Source organism: Camelus dromedarius, chromosome 3 (genome assembly GCF_036321535.1).
Source record: "Camelus dromedarius isolate mCamDro1 chromosome 3, mCamDro1.pat, whole genome shotgun sequence".
Taxonomy (NCBI): domain Eukaryota; kingdom Metazoa; phylum Chordata; class Mammalia; order Artiodactyla; family Camelidae; genus Camelus; species Camelus dromedarius.
Window position 1 is genome coordinate 117,324,942 of NC_087438.1, and position 15,094 is coordinate 117,340,035.

Consider the following 15,094-nt stretch of genomic DNA (forward strand, 5'->3'; position numbering starts at 1 on the left):
AGGTTGGTAGTAGTACTGGCAGCATGAATAGAAGCTATCACCTTGTTGACTCCATGTGATAGGGAAGTAAGACGTGTAAAGGCTTAAACAGCAATGGGAGAACTGGAAATTCAGGAGCTCTAGGCAATCTCATTAGCATGGCAGTTCAGGAGGGTGTGTCTCAAAGTGCTGGTGACCCCCAGAGTGGCCATTAGTCATTGCCTTAAAGCAGTTTGAGGCAGTAACTGAGAAAGGATTGTCTGTATTTCTGAGATGATAGATAGATGGCTGCCTTAAGGACTTTTGAGGTAAAATTTATAAATTCACAGATATCAAGTGTACAATTTGGTGAGTCTTGACAGATGTATAAACTCATGCCACCACCACCTCAGTCTGGAACTAGAACATTTCTGTCACCATATCAAATTTCTTTAGGTCCATTCCAGTCAGTCTCCATCCCTGTAAGCAACCATTTTTCTGATTTCTTTGCACATAGATTGATTTTACCTGTGCTTAAATTTCATAGTAAGGGAATCATACAATATGGGCAATTGTGTCTGGCTTCTTTCACCCAGTATAATATCTGAAATTCCTCCACAGTGTTGAATTTACCAATTTGTTCATTTTCGGTGATGTGCATCTCTGTTGTTTCCAGTTTAGGGTGTTATAATTAACCCTACTGTGACTGTCCATGTAAAATTATTCATGTGGACATTTGCTTTCTTTCCTCTTGAATAAATATCTAGACCTGGAATCTCTGGGTCATTGAGTAGGTGTTTAATTTTATAAGAAATTGCCAAACCTTCTACTCAGGTGGCTGTGCCGGTTTTACACTCTGACCAGTGAGGAGGGGGAGGGTTGCAGTTGTGACATATTTGTCCACATTTGGTGTCTGTCTTTTTCAGTTTGGCCATTATAGTTCCTACTGTCAGATAACATTACACACTTTCCTGTCTGCTCATTAGCTATTTGTATTTCTTCCTCTGTGAAGTGCTTTTCAAGTCTTTTGTTCATTTTATTTATACCTTTTCATCTTATCATGTAGTAGTAGGCATTCCTTATATAATCTGGCTATAAGTCTCTTCATGTATGTCACCAGAATATTTCCTCTTACTTTGTGGCTTTCATATTCATTATCTTAACAGAGCATTTGTTTTAATCAAATTTTTTGATTTTGAGGTAATTATAGATTCACATGGAGTTCTTACACATCATACAGAGGGGAGCTGGGGGCCCTATACAGTTGACTCAGTGGTAATATGTTGCAGAGTTATTGTTCTCTGTTACAGCCAGAGTCCTGACACTGATGCCACCAAGACAGAACATTTATATCATGACAAAGGTCCCTCATGTTGCCCTTTCATTGCCAAATCCCTGACCCTAGGAACCACTAATTTGTTTTCCCTTTGTATAGTTTTGTCATTTCAAGAATGTTGTATAAATGGATCATATGTGACCGCTGGGGATTAGATTATTTTCATTTGGCAGAATTCTCTGGGATTCATCCAGGTTGTGGTGCGTATGCATAGTGTGTTCCTTTTTATTACCGAGTAGTATGCCAGGACAGATGATGGTTTGCAAAACTGTTCACTTTTTGAAGAACGTCTGGATGGTATCCAGTTTTGGGCTGTTATCACTAGAGCTGCTGTTAACATCTCGTCCAGGTTTTTGTGTGACTCTGTCTTCATTACTTTGCAATGAATGCTCAAGAGTGCAGTTACTGGGTTACGCGGTAGTTATATGTTTAATTTTTAGCAGAAACCGCCAAACTGTTTTCTGGAGTGGCTGTATTACTTTCTGTTTCTACAGCAATGGTTGAGTGAGTCAGTTTTTTTTTTTTTCTTACATCATCAGCATTTAGTGTTGTCACAATTTTTGAATTTAGCTGTTCTGATAGATGTGTACTGATAACTCACTGTGGTTTTAGTTTGCATTTTTCTGATGGTTAATGATGTTGAATTTCTTCACTTGCATACTTGCCATCTGTAGACCCTCTTCGGTGAAATGTCTGTTCATATCTTTTGCCCAGTTTCTATTTGGATTGTTTGTTTTGTACTGTTGACTTTTTAGGGTTCTTTATATGTGTTAGGTGCTAGTCCTTTCTCATGTACATGGTTTGGACATATTTTCTCCTAAGGTATGCACATGTTTTCATCCTCTGCACAGGGACTTTTGCAGAACAAAAGTTTTCAATTTTCATAAGGTTCAATTTGTCATTTTTTTTTTCTTTTCTGTGTTGTGCTTTTGGTGTCAGGTGTAAGACCCTCTGCCTAACTCTAGATTTTAAAAATTTTGTCCTACCTTTTAAATAAGAGATTTATAGTTTTACACCTAAATTCATGATCCATTTTGAGTTAATTTTTACTGTAAAATGTGAAGGTTGAGTAGAGGTTCATCTTTTTGTCTCTGGATGTTTAGTTTCTCCATCACCACTTGTTTAAAGGTTCCAGTTTCAGTTGCTCCATGGAATTTATTTTTCACCTTTGTCAAAAACTGGTTGGCTGTGCTTTGTGCTCGGCTTTTCCTAGGTCCTCCTGCCATTCCTGGGACACACCAGGCTCACTTGCACGTCAAGCCATTGTTCTCGCTTTTCCTGCTGCCTGGAATGCTCTCTATTGCCAAGTGCGTGACTCCCTTCCTTAGCTCCTTCTGATCCTCACCCAGTGCCACCTTCACCATGAAACCTCCCTTTTCTTCCTCGTAAAACTGCAGCCTCTTCCTCCAATTCTATTTCCTCTCATATTTTTTCTATAGCATTTATTATTATCTGAGTAATATGTGTTTTTCTTATTATTCCATATATGTGATCCTGAAAAATTCCTATGTTCTGTAAAATTGTACACTAATATAACAGAACCCAAGAGATCACCCAAAACCTATTGAACTTTGCAGCCAGGACACTAAGGCAAAATAATGTTCCTAGTAACTTTCTTCATTGATTGGCTGTTTTGATAAAAAGGAAGAAGCTGCCCGAGTTTATTTATCTGCACTTGCAGCTTCTCTGAATAGTGTGAAGTAGTGAGAGGTGAGGTGGTCTGCAGCAGCCATTGTGCACACTAAACTAAGGAAAACACTTCTTTAATTTTAGGGTAGTCTTGTTTATTGTTACTGTTGTTGCTAATTGTTTCCGTATAGTTTGAAGCTTTACTCTTTAGTAAGTGAAAAAGATGATCTCTGATCACATTCCTCATTGCAACTCACCCTTCTGAAACTACCACTCATTCAATTGTGGTGCAATATCAAGAATAGTCACAATTACCTGAAAAGACTGCTAAAACACTCCCTTTTCCAACTACTCATCTGTGGGAGGCTGGATTTTTTCATATCCCTCAATTTGAAGCAACATAATTGCAAGAGACTAAATGCAAAAGCATATCTGAAAATCTAGTTTTGTTTTATTAAGCCAGACATTGGAGAAATTTGGAAAAAATATGAAACTCTTGCCACTCTTTTCAGTAATATTTTTGGTTGGGGATAATAAAGTTACTTTTCAAAAATATTTTTTATGATAACATATAATAACTTTAATGTTATTATTTTAAATTAATTAATAAATATATTAAAAGTTCCCAGTTTTGCTTTCTAATATGATGAATATAGGAATCTGTAACTCACATAAACAAGAATTTTGGGGTTATCATGAATTTTTTTGTAAGTTGTAAAGGGGTTCTGAGACCAGAAGTTCTGAGAACCACTGCTCTAAAAAAAGTTGGTTTTGTTATTTTGTTGATTGGGAAACGCAAGTGTAGGAGGTTGAGTTACCCAAGGTCACAGAGCTGGCCTGGGTGGAGCTGGGCTGAAGCCAGCAGTCTGGCTCCAGGGCCCTTGCTCTGAGCTGCTGGGATGCACGGGCACTTCTCTGAGAAACCCTGATGGTTCATCATAGCTTTGCTGATATCAGTGGGCCTTATCTATCTGAATTTAGATATCCTTCAGAAGTTCTTTTCCCATGTAATTTTCTTGGTTTAAATTGAAACCTTCACTGTTTAGGGATATTTTGAGTCCCAGTATTTAAGACAGTGCACGTGTGACAGAGACTCACCAGTCACCATTGATCAGGGAAAGATAAATCTCATCTGAGTTTCTTTTCTTGGACTTTATGGCCTTTTATTTAATGAGTTGGGTTTTTAGGATTATATGAAAGAAATTCTGTACCATATTCAAGAAAAAGATTGGTTATTTCTGATAACCCTTCTCTTATTTCGGTCAGTCATGCTTTTTCCCTACAAACCATAGAAATGACAATTTAGTGCAATTCTACTTTGAAGTAAAATATTGAGAGCTGGGAGATTATTTCAGTTTGGAGAAATAGGGGAATTGTTTTTATCCCACTGCCTCTTATTATTAATTTATATGCTGAAATAGATTAGCAGAGCACAGGATCAAACCAGTACATAAGTACAACCATTTATTGTTTCTCCCGTCAGCTTCACTGTCGATTAATCTCTCTGAAAGCTTGAATAGTTTCTTAGGGGAAGATATTGGAAGGGAGGTTTTACCCCATGAGTCCCCTTAAATATGCTGTTAATTCACATTGATTTTAGGGAAAACAGAGATAATCAGTTTGACTTCCCCCTGACTGAATGCATCGGCAAGCTGTTCACAGTACTGTTTAATGGAAATCTCCGGGACTTCTCCTGATTTCCTGTTTTCACATGCACAGACCAGAGTACCAGGAGAACATGCAGACAACTGCTCTACTCGGAGGAAATCCCACACTGGGCAGACGAACTTTTGAATCCAGAATGATGAGCTTACACTGAGATCTAGGCATGCGCAGTGTCTGCTTTCCTCCGCCTCCTCCTTCTGACTACAGCGCCCCCCAGAGGAGAGTGGGAAAAGGAGCGAAGAAGAGAGTCTCTTCCTTCTGCTCACCGAGTTCTCAGGTGTCTTGGCCCCCAGCCCCCCAGACTCTGTCCCCAGCCAAGCGTAGCCGTCGCTGCCACCCCCCAGGCCATTGTTCATGTCAGAGGCCTCGGGTCCTGCTCCCCTTTCACAGCTGGGCCTGGGCACACACAGAGTCAAATCGGCTCATGAAAGTTCCCTCTGAGCTGGGATGAGGAGTGCATTTATTTAAAAAAATTCTCATCCGTACAAGGAGAGGGGCAGTTTTTTAACAAGACTTCCAAAGCCTTTGACAGCCACCGTGCAGCTGCAGCAGTGTGCGGAGAGATGTTTTAAGGCCAGAGCCCCAGCCCCGTGAGCCTGGGCCTGTCTGCATGCCCAGGGCTCCCTGGGCGCAGGAGCCCCTGCAGCATCTGCCCCGGCTGCCATGCTAACCCCTCCACCAGGGCCCCCTGAGCCCCTTCAGCGGCCACCTCAGACCTTCGTGCTCTCACCTCATGCAGTGTCTGTGGCCAGCCTCTTTCTCCCTGGGCCATGACTCCCCAGGGCGGTGACCGGCTGCATCCCCAGAGCCACCAGGAGACATCAACGAACCCTAACCCTAACCCTGACCCTAACCTTAAGGGTGATGAGGTATGGAGTGTCTCCAAGGCTGCTCCGTGTGCATGAGCATGTGTGTGCACACACGTGCACCCACTGATTGGTGCCACTGATTCATATCCAGGAGTTGTTCTGTCTTATAACTCAAGCATTGCTTTATTATATCCTAGAAAACTGCTTTTAGATCATTGATTGAACTATAGACCTTCCTCTTGCCCACATTAGGAGGTGACATCTTCCAAGAGACAGGTCTTGTATGTATGTATAAGTAAGAATTAAATATGTATGTCATCCCCTCACATATTTAATTTGTGGCTTCCCAATCGAATGTGCACAGTAAAGGCTAACTTCCCATAACAGGAGAACTTTTAGGAAGTAAGAAGAAGGAATTAGCCACCAGGGAGAAGACAGGGCAACAAGCAGGAGTTTGGTATAAAATCATTCTAAAGCTGCTATAGCTCAATAAATAAGTGGAATTGACATTGTTGTATCATGCCAGAGCATCTGCTGTTGAAGACCGATTTCAATATACTTTGATATAAGTGGAAAATTGTGTTGGAACAGCATGGGAAATGAAGCACACTGCATCTATCTGTACTCCTGCAGTGTGTCTCAGAGCTGCTCAGTTTTCAGGAAAAGTATCTTGTCAGGAGACAATAGAATTATTTTCCTTGTTGGAATTTTTGTAGCTTCCAGAAGCACAACTGCAGGTGATTCTGTAAAAGTCTAGAGTTGAATTAAATAACAGGGAATTTTAGCCTATTGAAATCTAGGAGAATTGAAATATTTTTGTCTACCACCACCACCACCACCAGGCAAGCACATGTACACCCAGAGAGACTTCACATCAGAGGAAATGACAAAGCTGGTTCTGTTACTGAGGCCAAACTTGTTCTGCTCACTGCACAACAGTGATAAATAAATAAATCAGGAGACGAGGTTTTGGGGCAAGGAATAGTAACTTTATTCAGAAAGCTGGCAGACCAAGAAGATGGGGGACTAACATCCTGGAGAACTATCTTGCCCAAGTCAGAATTCAGGCTCCTTTTAAACTAAAAAGGGGAGGGGGTGCAGTTGGTTGTGCAAACTTCTTGCTGCAGGCATTCTTTGTTCTTGCAGCCATCCATGTGGGTCAGGCTATGGTGTCCCTGTAAACCTCCAACAAAACAAAGGTTATTATCTATTTTGCAACTTGCCATCTCTGCATAAGTGCAGAAGTGCTAACATCCTTAAAGGTCAGAGCCCCAAGAATAGGCTTTCCTGTAGATTTCAGGCCAAAGGCAGCATTGTTTTACAAAAGGTGCAGAGCCAGCAAGATTAAGCCTGGAAAACAGGACACAGTGCTTAAAACTAAAGGAACAGATCCAATACGGCGTCAGACTTGTTCTTCTTATTACAGTTCTAGTTTGGGGAAATTTTGCAATAGAAAATCCCCTTAGTTGTTTTTCTTGCTTTGTCTGAGATCTTGTTTGTTGGTTTGTGGTCTCACAGTGTCTAAACCGTATGTTCAGATGAATACTATTAAAATCATATCAGAAAACATATCTGTTCTGCTTCAAAAAAATGACTGAAACATTTAGCTTTGTTTATTCCCATAGAATTTGGATTGGATCTATTCTCGACTTTCCTCTTCCTTCAAACCAGTTTTTTACTGGAGGGTTTAAAGCCCAAATTAAGGAATTTTGGAGAAAACTCATGTCATTCATAAGAGCTTTACATCTGAATTTAACACTGACCCATATTTATACTTTTAATCAAGGAACACACTAAATTTTGTTAGTCGATCATTTATGATGTCTTTAACTTTGTCTATGTAATCTTTTGGAAGTTGAGAGGCTTAGACAATTTATCTAACAAAACAGGTATCATTTCTTGACTCTGTGAATGGAACAATCCCAGTATAGCTTCCTGCTAGTATATTTTATTAAAAATAATAAAGAATTCTTGCTCTCTAATAAAGTAACAGACAGAAGCACATACTGAGTGTTTAAAATAAATCAGAATATGTGTTGACTTATCTAAACAAGTCAAGATAGTATAGAAAAAAAATGTATGAATTTGAAGGAAAACATATTTTATGCAATTAATATTCTATTTTTAAGAAGCAAATGATAAAAAAAACAAATTTTTAATCATTTATCTACAAAGGAGTTATACAAAGCCAACTTATTTTCATAAGTGTTATATATACAAAAGGGCTATCTAAATGTACATTATTAAAGATTAAATTATACCAAATAGAACTCCAAGGTTGATTGATTTTCATGATATTTCTAATTTTTGAAAATATAAATTACATATAACATATCCAAGCAGCTCTTCAGTTATCCACAGTACCATAGTCTACAGTTATACTTACTGTACTTAAAAAATGTAATAGGCAAGGATCAGGCCCTTGCATTTAAACTGCCACTGGACTTCTGGATATTCCCTTAGGTTAAAGACTAAAAGTAAAGTAACTACACTACTTTAAAGCAGTTGCTCAAAGATTTTAAGATATTCACTAGCTATGTCCAGTTTACAGGAAAGAATTAAGTTTTCTGAATCTTAAAAAAAAATCTACTGCTGAAAATGAAATTCTGTCATGTCTGTTGACCATAACTATAAAGGCTCTAAATTAATGCTCCCTTTACTCTTTTCCTCCCAGCATAAGTCATGATCATCACTTTCACACCAGACATGATCTCCTGCCCGGTGTATTACTGGTCCTTCTCCATCCCACCCTAGGGGGACCACCTGCATGACACCATGGAGGGACACATCAAAAAAATACTCTGCTAGTTCAGCATCATGGACTTCAAAAGCAGAAGCAAGGAAAATCCATGCATTAGGGTTAATAACCATACCTCATGCAGGTAAGTCCTGTTTACAGGTGTTTAAAAATGCTTTTCATATTCTATAGGACTTTTATTGTAATATAATTGTGTTAGTATCACAGCTGCCAGAGGTTTTTTTTTTTTTTTTCCTAGTTTTCTTTTCAATTAAACTTAAAAAAGGAAAAGATAAAAGTTAATACAGACTAGGGTTAGAACCTTCAAACCAAACCATAAAGCAACATTTTAAAATGAGAGTTTCAAGGGATTAAAGGGAGATGGATCCAGGAGAAAACTTTTTTTTTTTTTCTGTTTTACATTTGAGTGCTTTATTTTGTGTTAAAAATGTTTCTTTTTTCTTCTTTTTCTCTTTTTAAACGTTTTTATTGAGTAATAGTCATTTTACAGTGTTGTGTCAAATTCCAGTGTAGAACATAATTTTTCAGTTATACATGAACATACATATATTCATTGTCACTTTTTTTCACTGTGCAAGAGAAAACTCTCATATGTTAGAAATGAAGAAACTCTTAAGAGTTCCAAAAAGTAAGATAATTCAATTGTTATGAGTAATGTGTTATTTAAGCACACCCTGATGATCCTGAATGATGACAAACTAGCAGTCACTTAACAAAGCAACACAAAGACAAACAATGTAACCTGGTAACCACTAGTTTGTTCCCTATAAGTCTGTTTCTTTTTTGTTATATTCACTAGTTTATAATTTGTTGTATTTTTTAGAGTCCATGTATAATTGATATCATGCAGTATTTGTCTTTCTCTGTCTGACTTATTTCACCAAACATAATACCCTGCAAGTCCATCCATGTTGTTGTAAATGGCAAATTTTCATTTTTTATGTCTGATTAGTATTCCATTGTATGTATGTGTGTGTGTGTATATATGTATGTGTGTGTGTGTGTGTGTGTGTGTGTATACACCAAGAGACATATGGTAGTTCCATTTTTAGCTTTTTGAGGAACATCCATACTGTTTTCTACAGTGGCTACACCAATTTACATTCTCACCAACAGTATATGAGGGATTCCTTTTCTCCATATCCCTGCCAACATTTGTTCTTTGTGTTCTTTTAGATGACCATTCTGACAGGTGTGAGGTGATGCTTCATTTTGGGTTTGATTTGCATTTCTCTGATTATTAGTGATGTTGAGCATCTTTTCATGTGCTTGTTGGCCATCTGTATGTCTTATTTGGCAAAATGTCTATTCAGGTCTCCTGCCTATTTTTCAATTGAATTGTTATACAAATATAGTTTATAATGATATATGTAACAAACATCGAGTCTCCTAAATATATGAAGCAAACATTGAAAAACTTGAAGGGAGAAGTAGACAGTTCTACAATAATAGTAGGAGACATCAATAACACACTTTCAATAATAGGTAGAACAACAAGACAGAAGGTCAATAAAGAAATAGGGGGCTTGATCAACATTATAGATCAGTTGAACCTAAGAGATATATATAGAAAACTCCACTTCACAACAGCAAAACACATTTTTCTCTAGTACATATGGAATATTCTCCAGGTTACACTATGTCAGGCCACAAAAATGTCTCAGTAAATTTAAAAAGATTGAAATATAAATAATCTTTTAAATCAAAATGGAATGAAACTAGATATCAATAGCAGAAGAAAAACTGGGAAGATCCACTAATGTGAGGAATTAACACCCTTAAACAACCCATGGGTCAGAGAAGGTATCATAAGAAAATTTAGGAAAACTGAGTCAAATGAAAATGAAAACCTAGCATACAAAACTTAGGGATTCTGTAAAAGTAGTACTAAGAAGGAAATTTATACCTGCAAATGCTTATATTAAAAAAAGAAAGATTCCCAAATCAACAATTTACACCTTAAAGAACTAAAAAAGAACAAACTAAATTCAAAACTAGTGTCAGGAAGTTAATAATAAAGATTCAAGCAGAGATATTCAAAATGAGAACAGAAAAGCTACAGAGAAAAATCAATAAAACCGAGTTGCTTTATTGAAAACATAAACAAAATTGACAAACTTTTCGCTAGGTTGACTATGGAAAAAAGAGACAGACTCAAATAACTAAAATCATAAATGAAAGAAGGGATATTACAATAAAATTTACAGAAATAAAAAGTGTTAGCATTATGAAAAATTGTACACCAATAAATTGGATATCTGAGATGAAATGGACAAATTCCTAGAATCACAAAACCTACCAAGACTGAACCATGAAGAAATAGAAAATCTAAACATCCAAAACTAGTTAGGAGATTGAATCAGTCATCAAAAATCTTTCAACAAATAAAAGCTCAGGACCAGAAGACTTCATTTGTGAAGTCTACCAAACATTTACAGAAGAATTAACACTAATTCTCCCCCAAAATCTTCCAAGAAATTGAAGAGGAGGGAACATTTCCAGACTCAATTTTGGTGTCAGCATTACACTGATACCAAATCCTGACAAGGACACTATAAAAATTGCAGATCAGTATCCCTGATGAAAATTCTCAAGAAAATGTCAGCAGACAGAATTTAACAGCACATTTTTAAGTATTATACACTGTGACCAAGTGGAATATATTCCTAGAATGCAAGAATGGTTCAACATACAAATATTAATCAATTTAATATGCCACAGTAGCAGAATAAAGGTGAAGGGAACCCATGATCATCTCAATTTATGCAGAAAGAGCATTTGACATAATTTAACACCTTTTAATGATGTAAACCCTTAACCAACAAGAATAAAAGATAACTACCTCAACATAATAAATGCTACATATGAAAAGCCCACAGCTAACATACTGAATGGTGAGGCTGAGAGCTTTCTCTCTAAGAAAGCTTAATAAAGAGACTAAATTCTTCCCAAGGAAATTCACAAAATACCATTAAATAGAATAATATTCAAGATTCTCTATGTCTTTTTTAAAGACCAAAAAAAGCCACCCCCAAAGCAAAAAACTTACACCAGGAACATAATGATAAGAGTACCTGGTTGAGGACAGCAATGAAGAGGAGACTACAGTAGACAGGTGACTAGATTGTGTAGTAGGAAATATTTAGACCCATTACATAAAATTTATATTGGTCAATAGACACATTAGTCAATGGAATAGAATAGAAAACCCAGAAATAGCCCCTACCCAAGGACAGGCAACTGATTTTTGACAAATATACAAAAAGAAATTTTTGAAAAGTCTTTCCAACCAATGGTACTGGGACAATTGGATATGCATAGAAAAAAATGAACCTTGACCTAAGTCTTACACCTGATGCAAAAATTAACTCAAAATGAATCACACACCTTCATGTAAAACATAAACTATAAAACTTTTAGATGATAGCATAGGAGAAACCATGGGGAGCTGATGCTGAGTGGTGACTTCTTAGACTTGACACCAGAAGCATGACCTATAAAGGGAAAAAAATCAGCATATTGGACTTCATCAGAATGAAAAATGTTTGCTATATGAAAGAGACTGTTGAGAAGATAAAAAGAGAAGCTAGAGCAAGGGAGAAAATATTTGCTAACCAAACATCTGACCAAGGATTCATCTCTTAAGTCCGTATCAAAACTCCACAGTAAAATAAAGAAACAAAGACAATTCAATTCAAAAAATGGGCAAAAGTCATTAAAAGGCATTTCACTAAAGATATAGGTTTGGAAAATACATACATGAAAAGATAGGTGATATTAGTAGACATTTATGGAAGAAGTGAGCTTTAAGCCTGACCTCAGATAGAATTTCATAAATTAATAGGAGTGTAAAACATAAGCTCAGAGATCCCAATGCATCCCAGTAATGTTCTTTCATCTACCATTTACTTTTAACTTTGTTAGTTGATCATTTATGACGCTTTAAACTTTGTCCATGTAATCTTTTGGAAGTTGAGAGTCTTAGACACTTGATCTAACAAAACAGGTATCATTGCTTGACTCTGTGAATGGAAGAATCCCAGTAGTTTCCTGCTAGTATATTTTATTAAAAATAATAAAGAATTCTTGCTCTCTAATAAAGTAACAGACAGAAGCACATACTGAGTGTTTAAAATAAATCAGAATATGGGTTGACTTATGTAAACAAGTCAAGATAGTATTGGGAAAAAAGTATGAATTTGAAAGAAAATATATTTTATGCAATTAATATTCTATTTTTAAGAAGCAAATGATAAATAAACAATTTTTTAATCATTTATCTACAAAGGAGTTATATAAAGCCAACTTATTTTCATAAGTGTTACATATACAAAGGGGCTACCTGTTTTGTTAGTTTAAATTTTTGTGCAATAAACTAGCATTATGTCTAGTATAGTTCTGTTATATATATGTATATAGTTTATATATTTTTTCAGATATTTAGGAATACTTGAACACTACTTCATTTTATTGAAGTTATTTATTTAGAAAATTTTAGGTATGGTAATGGTGTTTAAATGTCATGTTTTAGAGATAAATAAATACTAAAGTATTGACTAATAAAATATTATGCCTTTTTTTTTTTTATACAAATAACCCAGTGAGGGATGGAAGACATTGGGTGGGAGTGTGGATGAAGCAAGACTGAGGAAAAATTAAAAGAGTTCAATTTGGGTGAAAGGTATATATTGGCTCATTATAATATTCTAATTTCCAGAACTTTGAAATTTTTCACAGTAAAGATTAAACTAAATTAAAATATATGTACACGCATGTTTCTATGTGAATAGGAAAATAAAATCTGAAAAGATACATGTCAAAATGTTAACCATGGTTATCTCTGCCATGTAAAATTGGAGAGAAGGAAAGAGAAATTTCTATTTTAACTTTACAGATGTTGAGAATTGCACAAAGAACTTATTTTTAAATTAGAAACAATGACTGTGAAATTCATGATTGCTTTTTATAATTAATCCCTTTAATCAGTGGATTATACATTATAGAAAGTTTTCAAGTTTGTAAAACTTTAAGAAGACTCAAATATTGCTAGAACTGTAAAGAAAGAAATGCACATAAAACATATTGATGAAGCTAAACTCGAACCTCTTGTCCACAATGTGATCCAGATATTATGATTCTTTTTAAAAAGAAAATAAAATTATCCAAATGCACTGGCTAATCCACCAGATATACATTTATTTCTTTAAGGCATAACAACAGAGTTGGGAAAATTACATAGTGGAAATATTCAACAATGATCCAGAAGAATGAACTTACCTTGGGCTCAGTTCTTGAAATTTTAGTCTTTGAAAATACACTTAATTATATTCATAACCACTAGGGCTCCGTGTCTTCTTTAAAATGTGAAATTAATGATATATTTTTAGAAAACAAAAGAGATCACAAAACTTTCTAACTTGGTGCTAAGTAGATAAGAAACTGTCTTTGGGACAGTCTCTGGTCTTATCTAAAACAAAATGCCGGGGAAATTTGTGAAAGATAGGGATGGGTCCCCATTAAGACACTTCTTTTATTTACTCCTGAGATGACTGAGAAAAATGTTGTTTGTAAATTAAAAAACAAAACAATACTGCCCCTAGTGATGGATTTATATTTTCAGTCATTATTTGAATTTTTTTTTTTTTCCAAATGGAGGGACTGGGAATTGAACCCGGGACATCATGCATGTTAACATGGGCTGAATCACTGAGCTATGTCCCCCACCCTGAACTGATGCACTTAGAATATTGATGTTCAAAGTGTTCACTGATATAGCTGGGTTAATATCTATCCATTACAGCCCAGGTTTTCTTGCTCCAGCACTGATTCCTGTGGCAGTTTCTGCTGGTGAGTCTCTGCTCTAGTGACCCGTGTCTCCCTATATTTACCTGTATGTCTCTCCGAAATTGGAAGTAGCAGCTTGTCATGTGTCCTCTCTTTTCTTATGGATCCTAGAAGAGTTGCTGATTTCTCAATCCATTAAACTTTTTACTTATTGTTAAAATGAAGTAGTGGCTTCCAGTCTCTTTGCATGTGGAGCTAGAAACTGGACATCTTTCTTAAGATTTTGAACAAAGAAATATGGAAAAAATTCCAAGTCTGTGGGAGGCAACTGAGCAAATAATTTACAGAATTCAGCTGAGGTGGCTGTGCTGGTCAGCGTGGGAGAGAATTCACAACAGAAGGAGAGGAGGGTGATCGGTTAGAGGGATGGTGAGGCTCCCTGCAACCACCAAGACTCTACATTTCCAGTTCTTTTGGCCGGGCAGTTTTATGCAGGAGCCAACCAGATCAGCATCCCTGCACAAAAATATTTTGTTTACAGAACTATTCTAATTGGCTGATAATAGTTTGCCTGTCAATAAATATTGAGATAAAAGATACTACTGAATGCAAAGCAAAGTTCTAAGGTTGGAAGTAAAGAGTGGCACAAGAAGGAGAGAACCCATGGTTTTCCATAAAATCATAGGTCCACAGATGAGAGTTGAGAAATATGTATTTGGGGATCCTTAGAGTTTTGGACATAAATCAAGCCACTTTACCCAATCGTTAAATTCAAAGGTTTCTTTTCTTTTCTTTTCTTTTCTTTCTTTTCTTTTCTTTTCTTTTCTTTTCTTTTCTTTTCTTTTCTTTAAGTAGTCTAAGTTACCTCTAAGTTTACCTCCAAGTTTACTTCAATAAACTTGATGTGTCCTTCACAAAAGTGACTATAGCTCACTTGTGTGGTATATGTTTGTGTGGCTAAAAAATCACTTTGAATTTATTTTTCTACTTCACTGAGTGCCTGTATGTGCTGGATTCTCTGTGCCAAAGATACAATGGAAAATAATCCAATTTCCAATTTCCAGAATTCAAATTATCATCACTCTATAAGTAAGTAAGAAGAGTAGGGACATACTAACACTGGAAAGATTTTGTCTCATGGAATACTAGTTGCAG

General features: G+C 36.2%; 1 long non-coding RNA gene across 3 annotated transcripts in view; it reads left to right on the forward strand.

Annotated features, from left to right (window-relative positions):
* The window catches only part of LOC135321033 (uncharacterized), a 243,699-nt gene that overhangs the window by 190,041 nt on the left and 38,564 nt on the right, over window positions 1-15,094 (forward strand). For all 3 annotated transcript variants that reach the window (XR_010380443.1, XR_010380441.1, XR_010380442.1), the window contains exon 3: window positions 8,072-8,279. This is a non-coding gene — a long non-coding RNA (uncharacterized LOC135321033). The remainder of the gene's footprint in view (window positions 1-8,071; window positions 8,280-15,094) is intronic.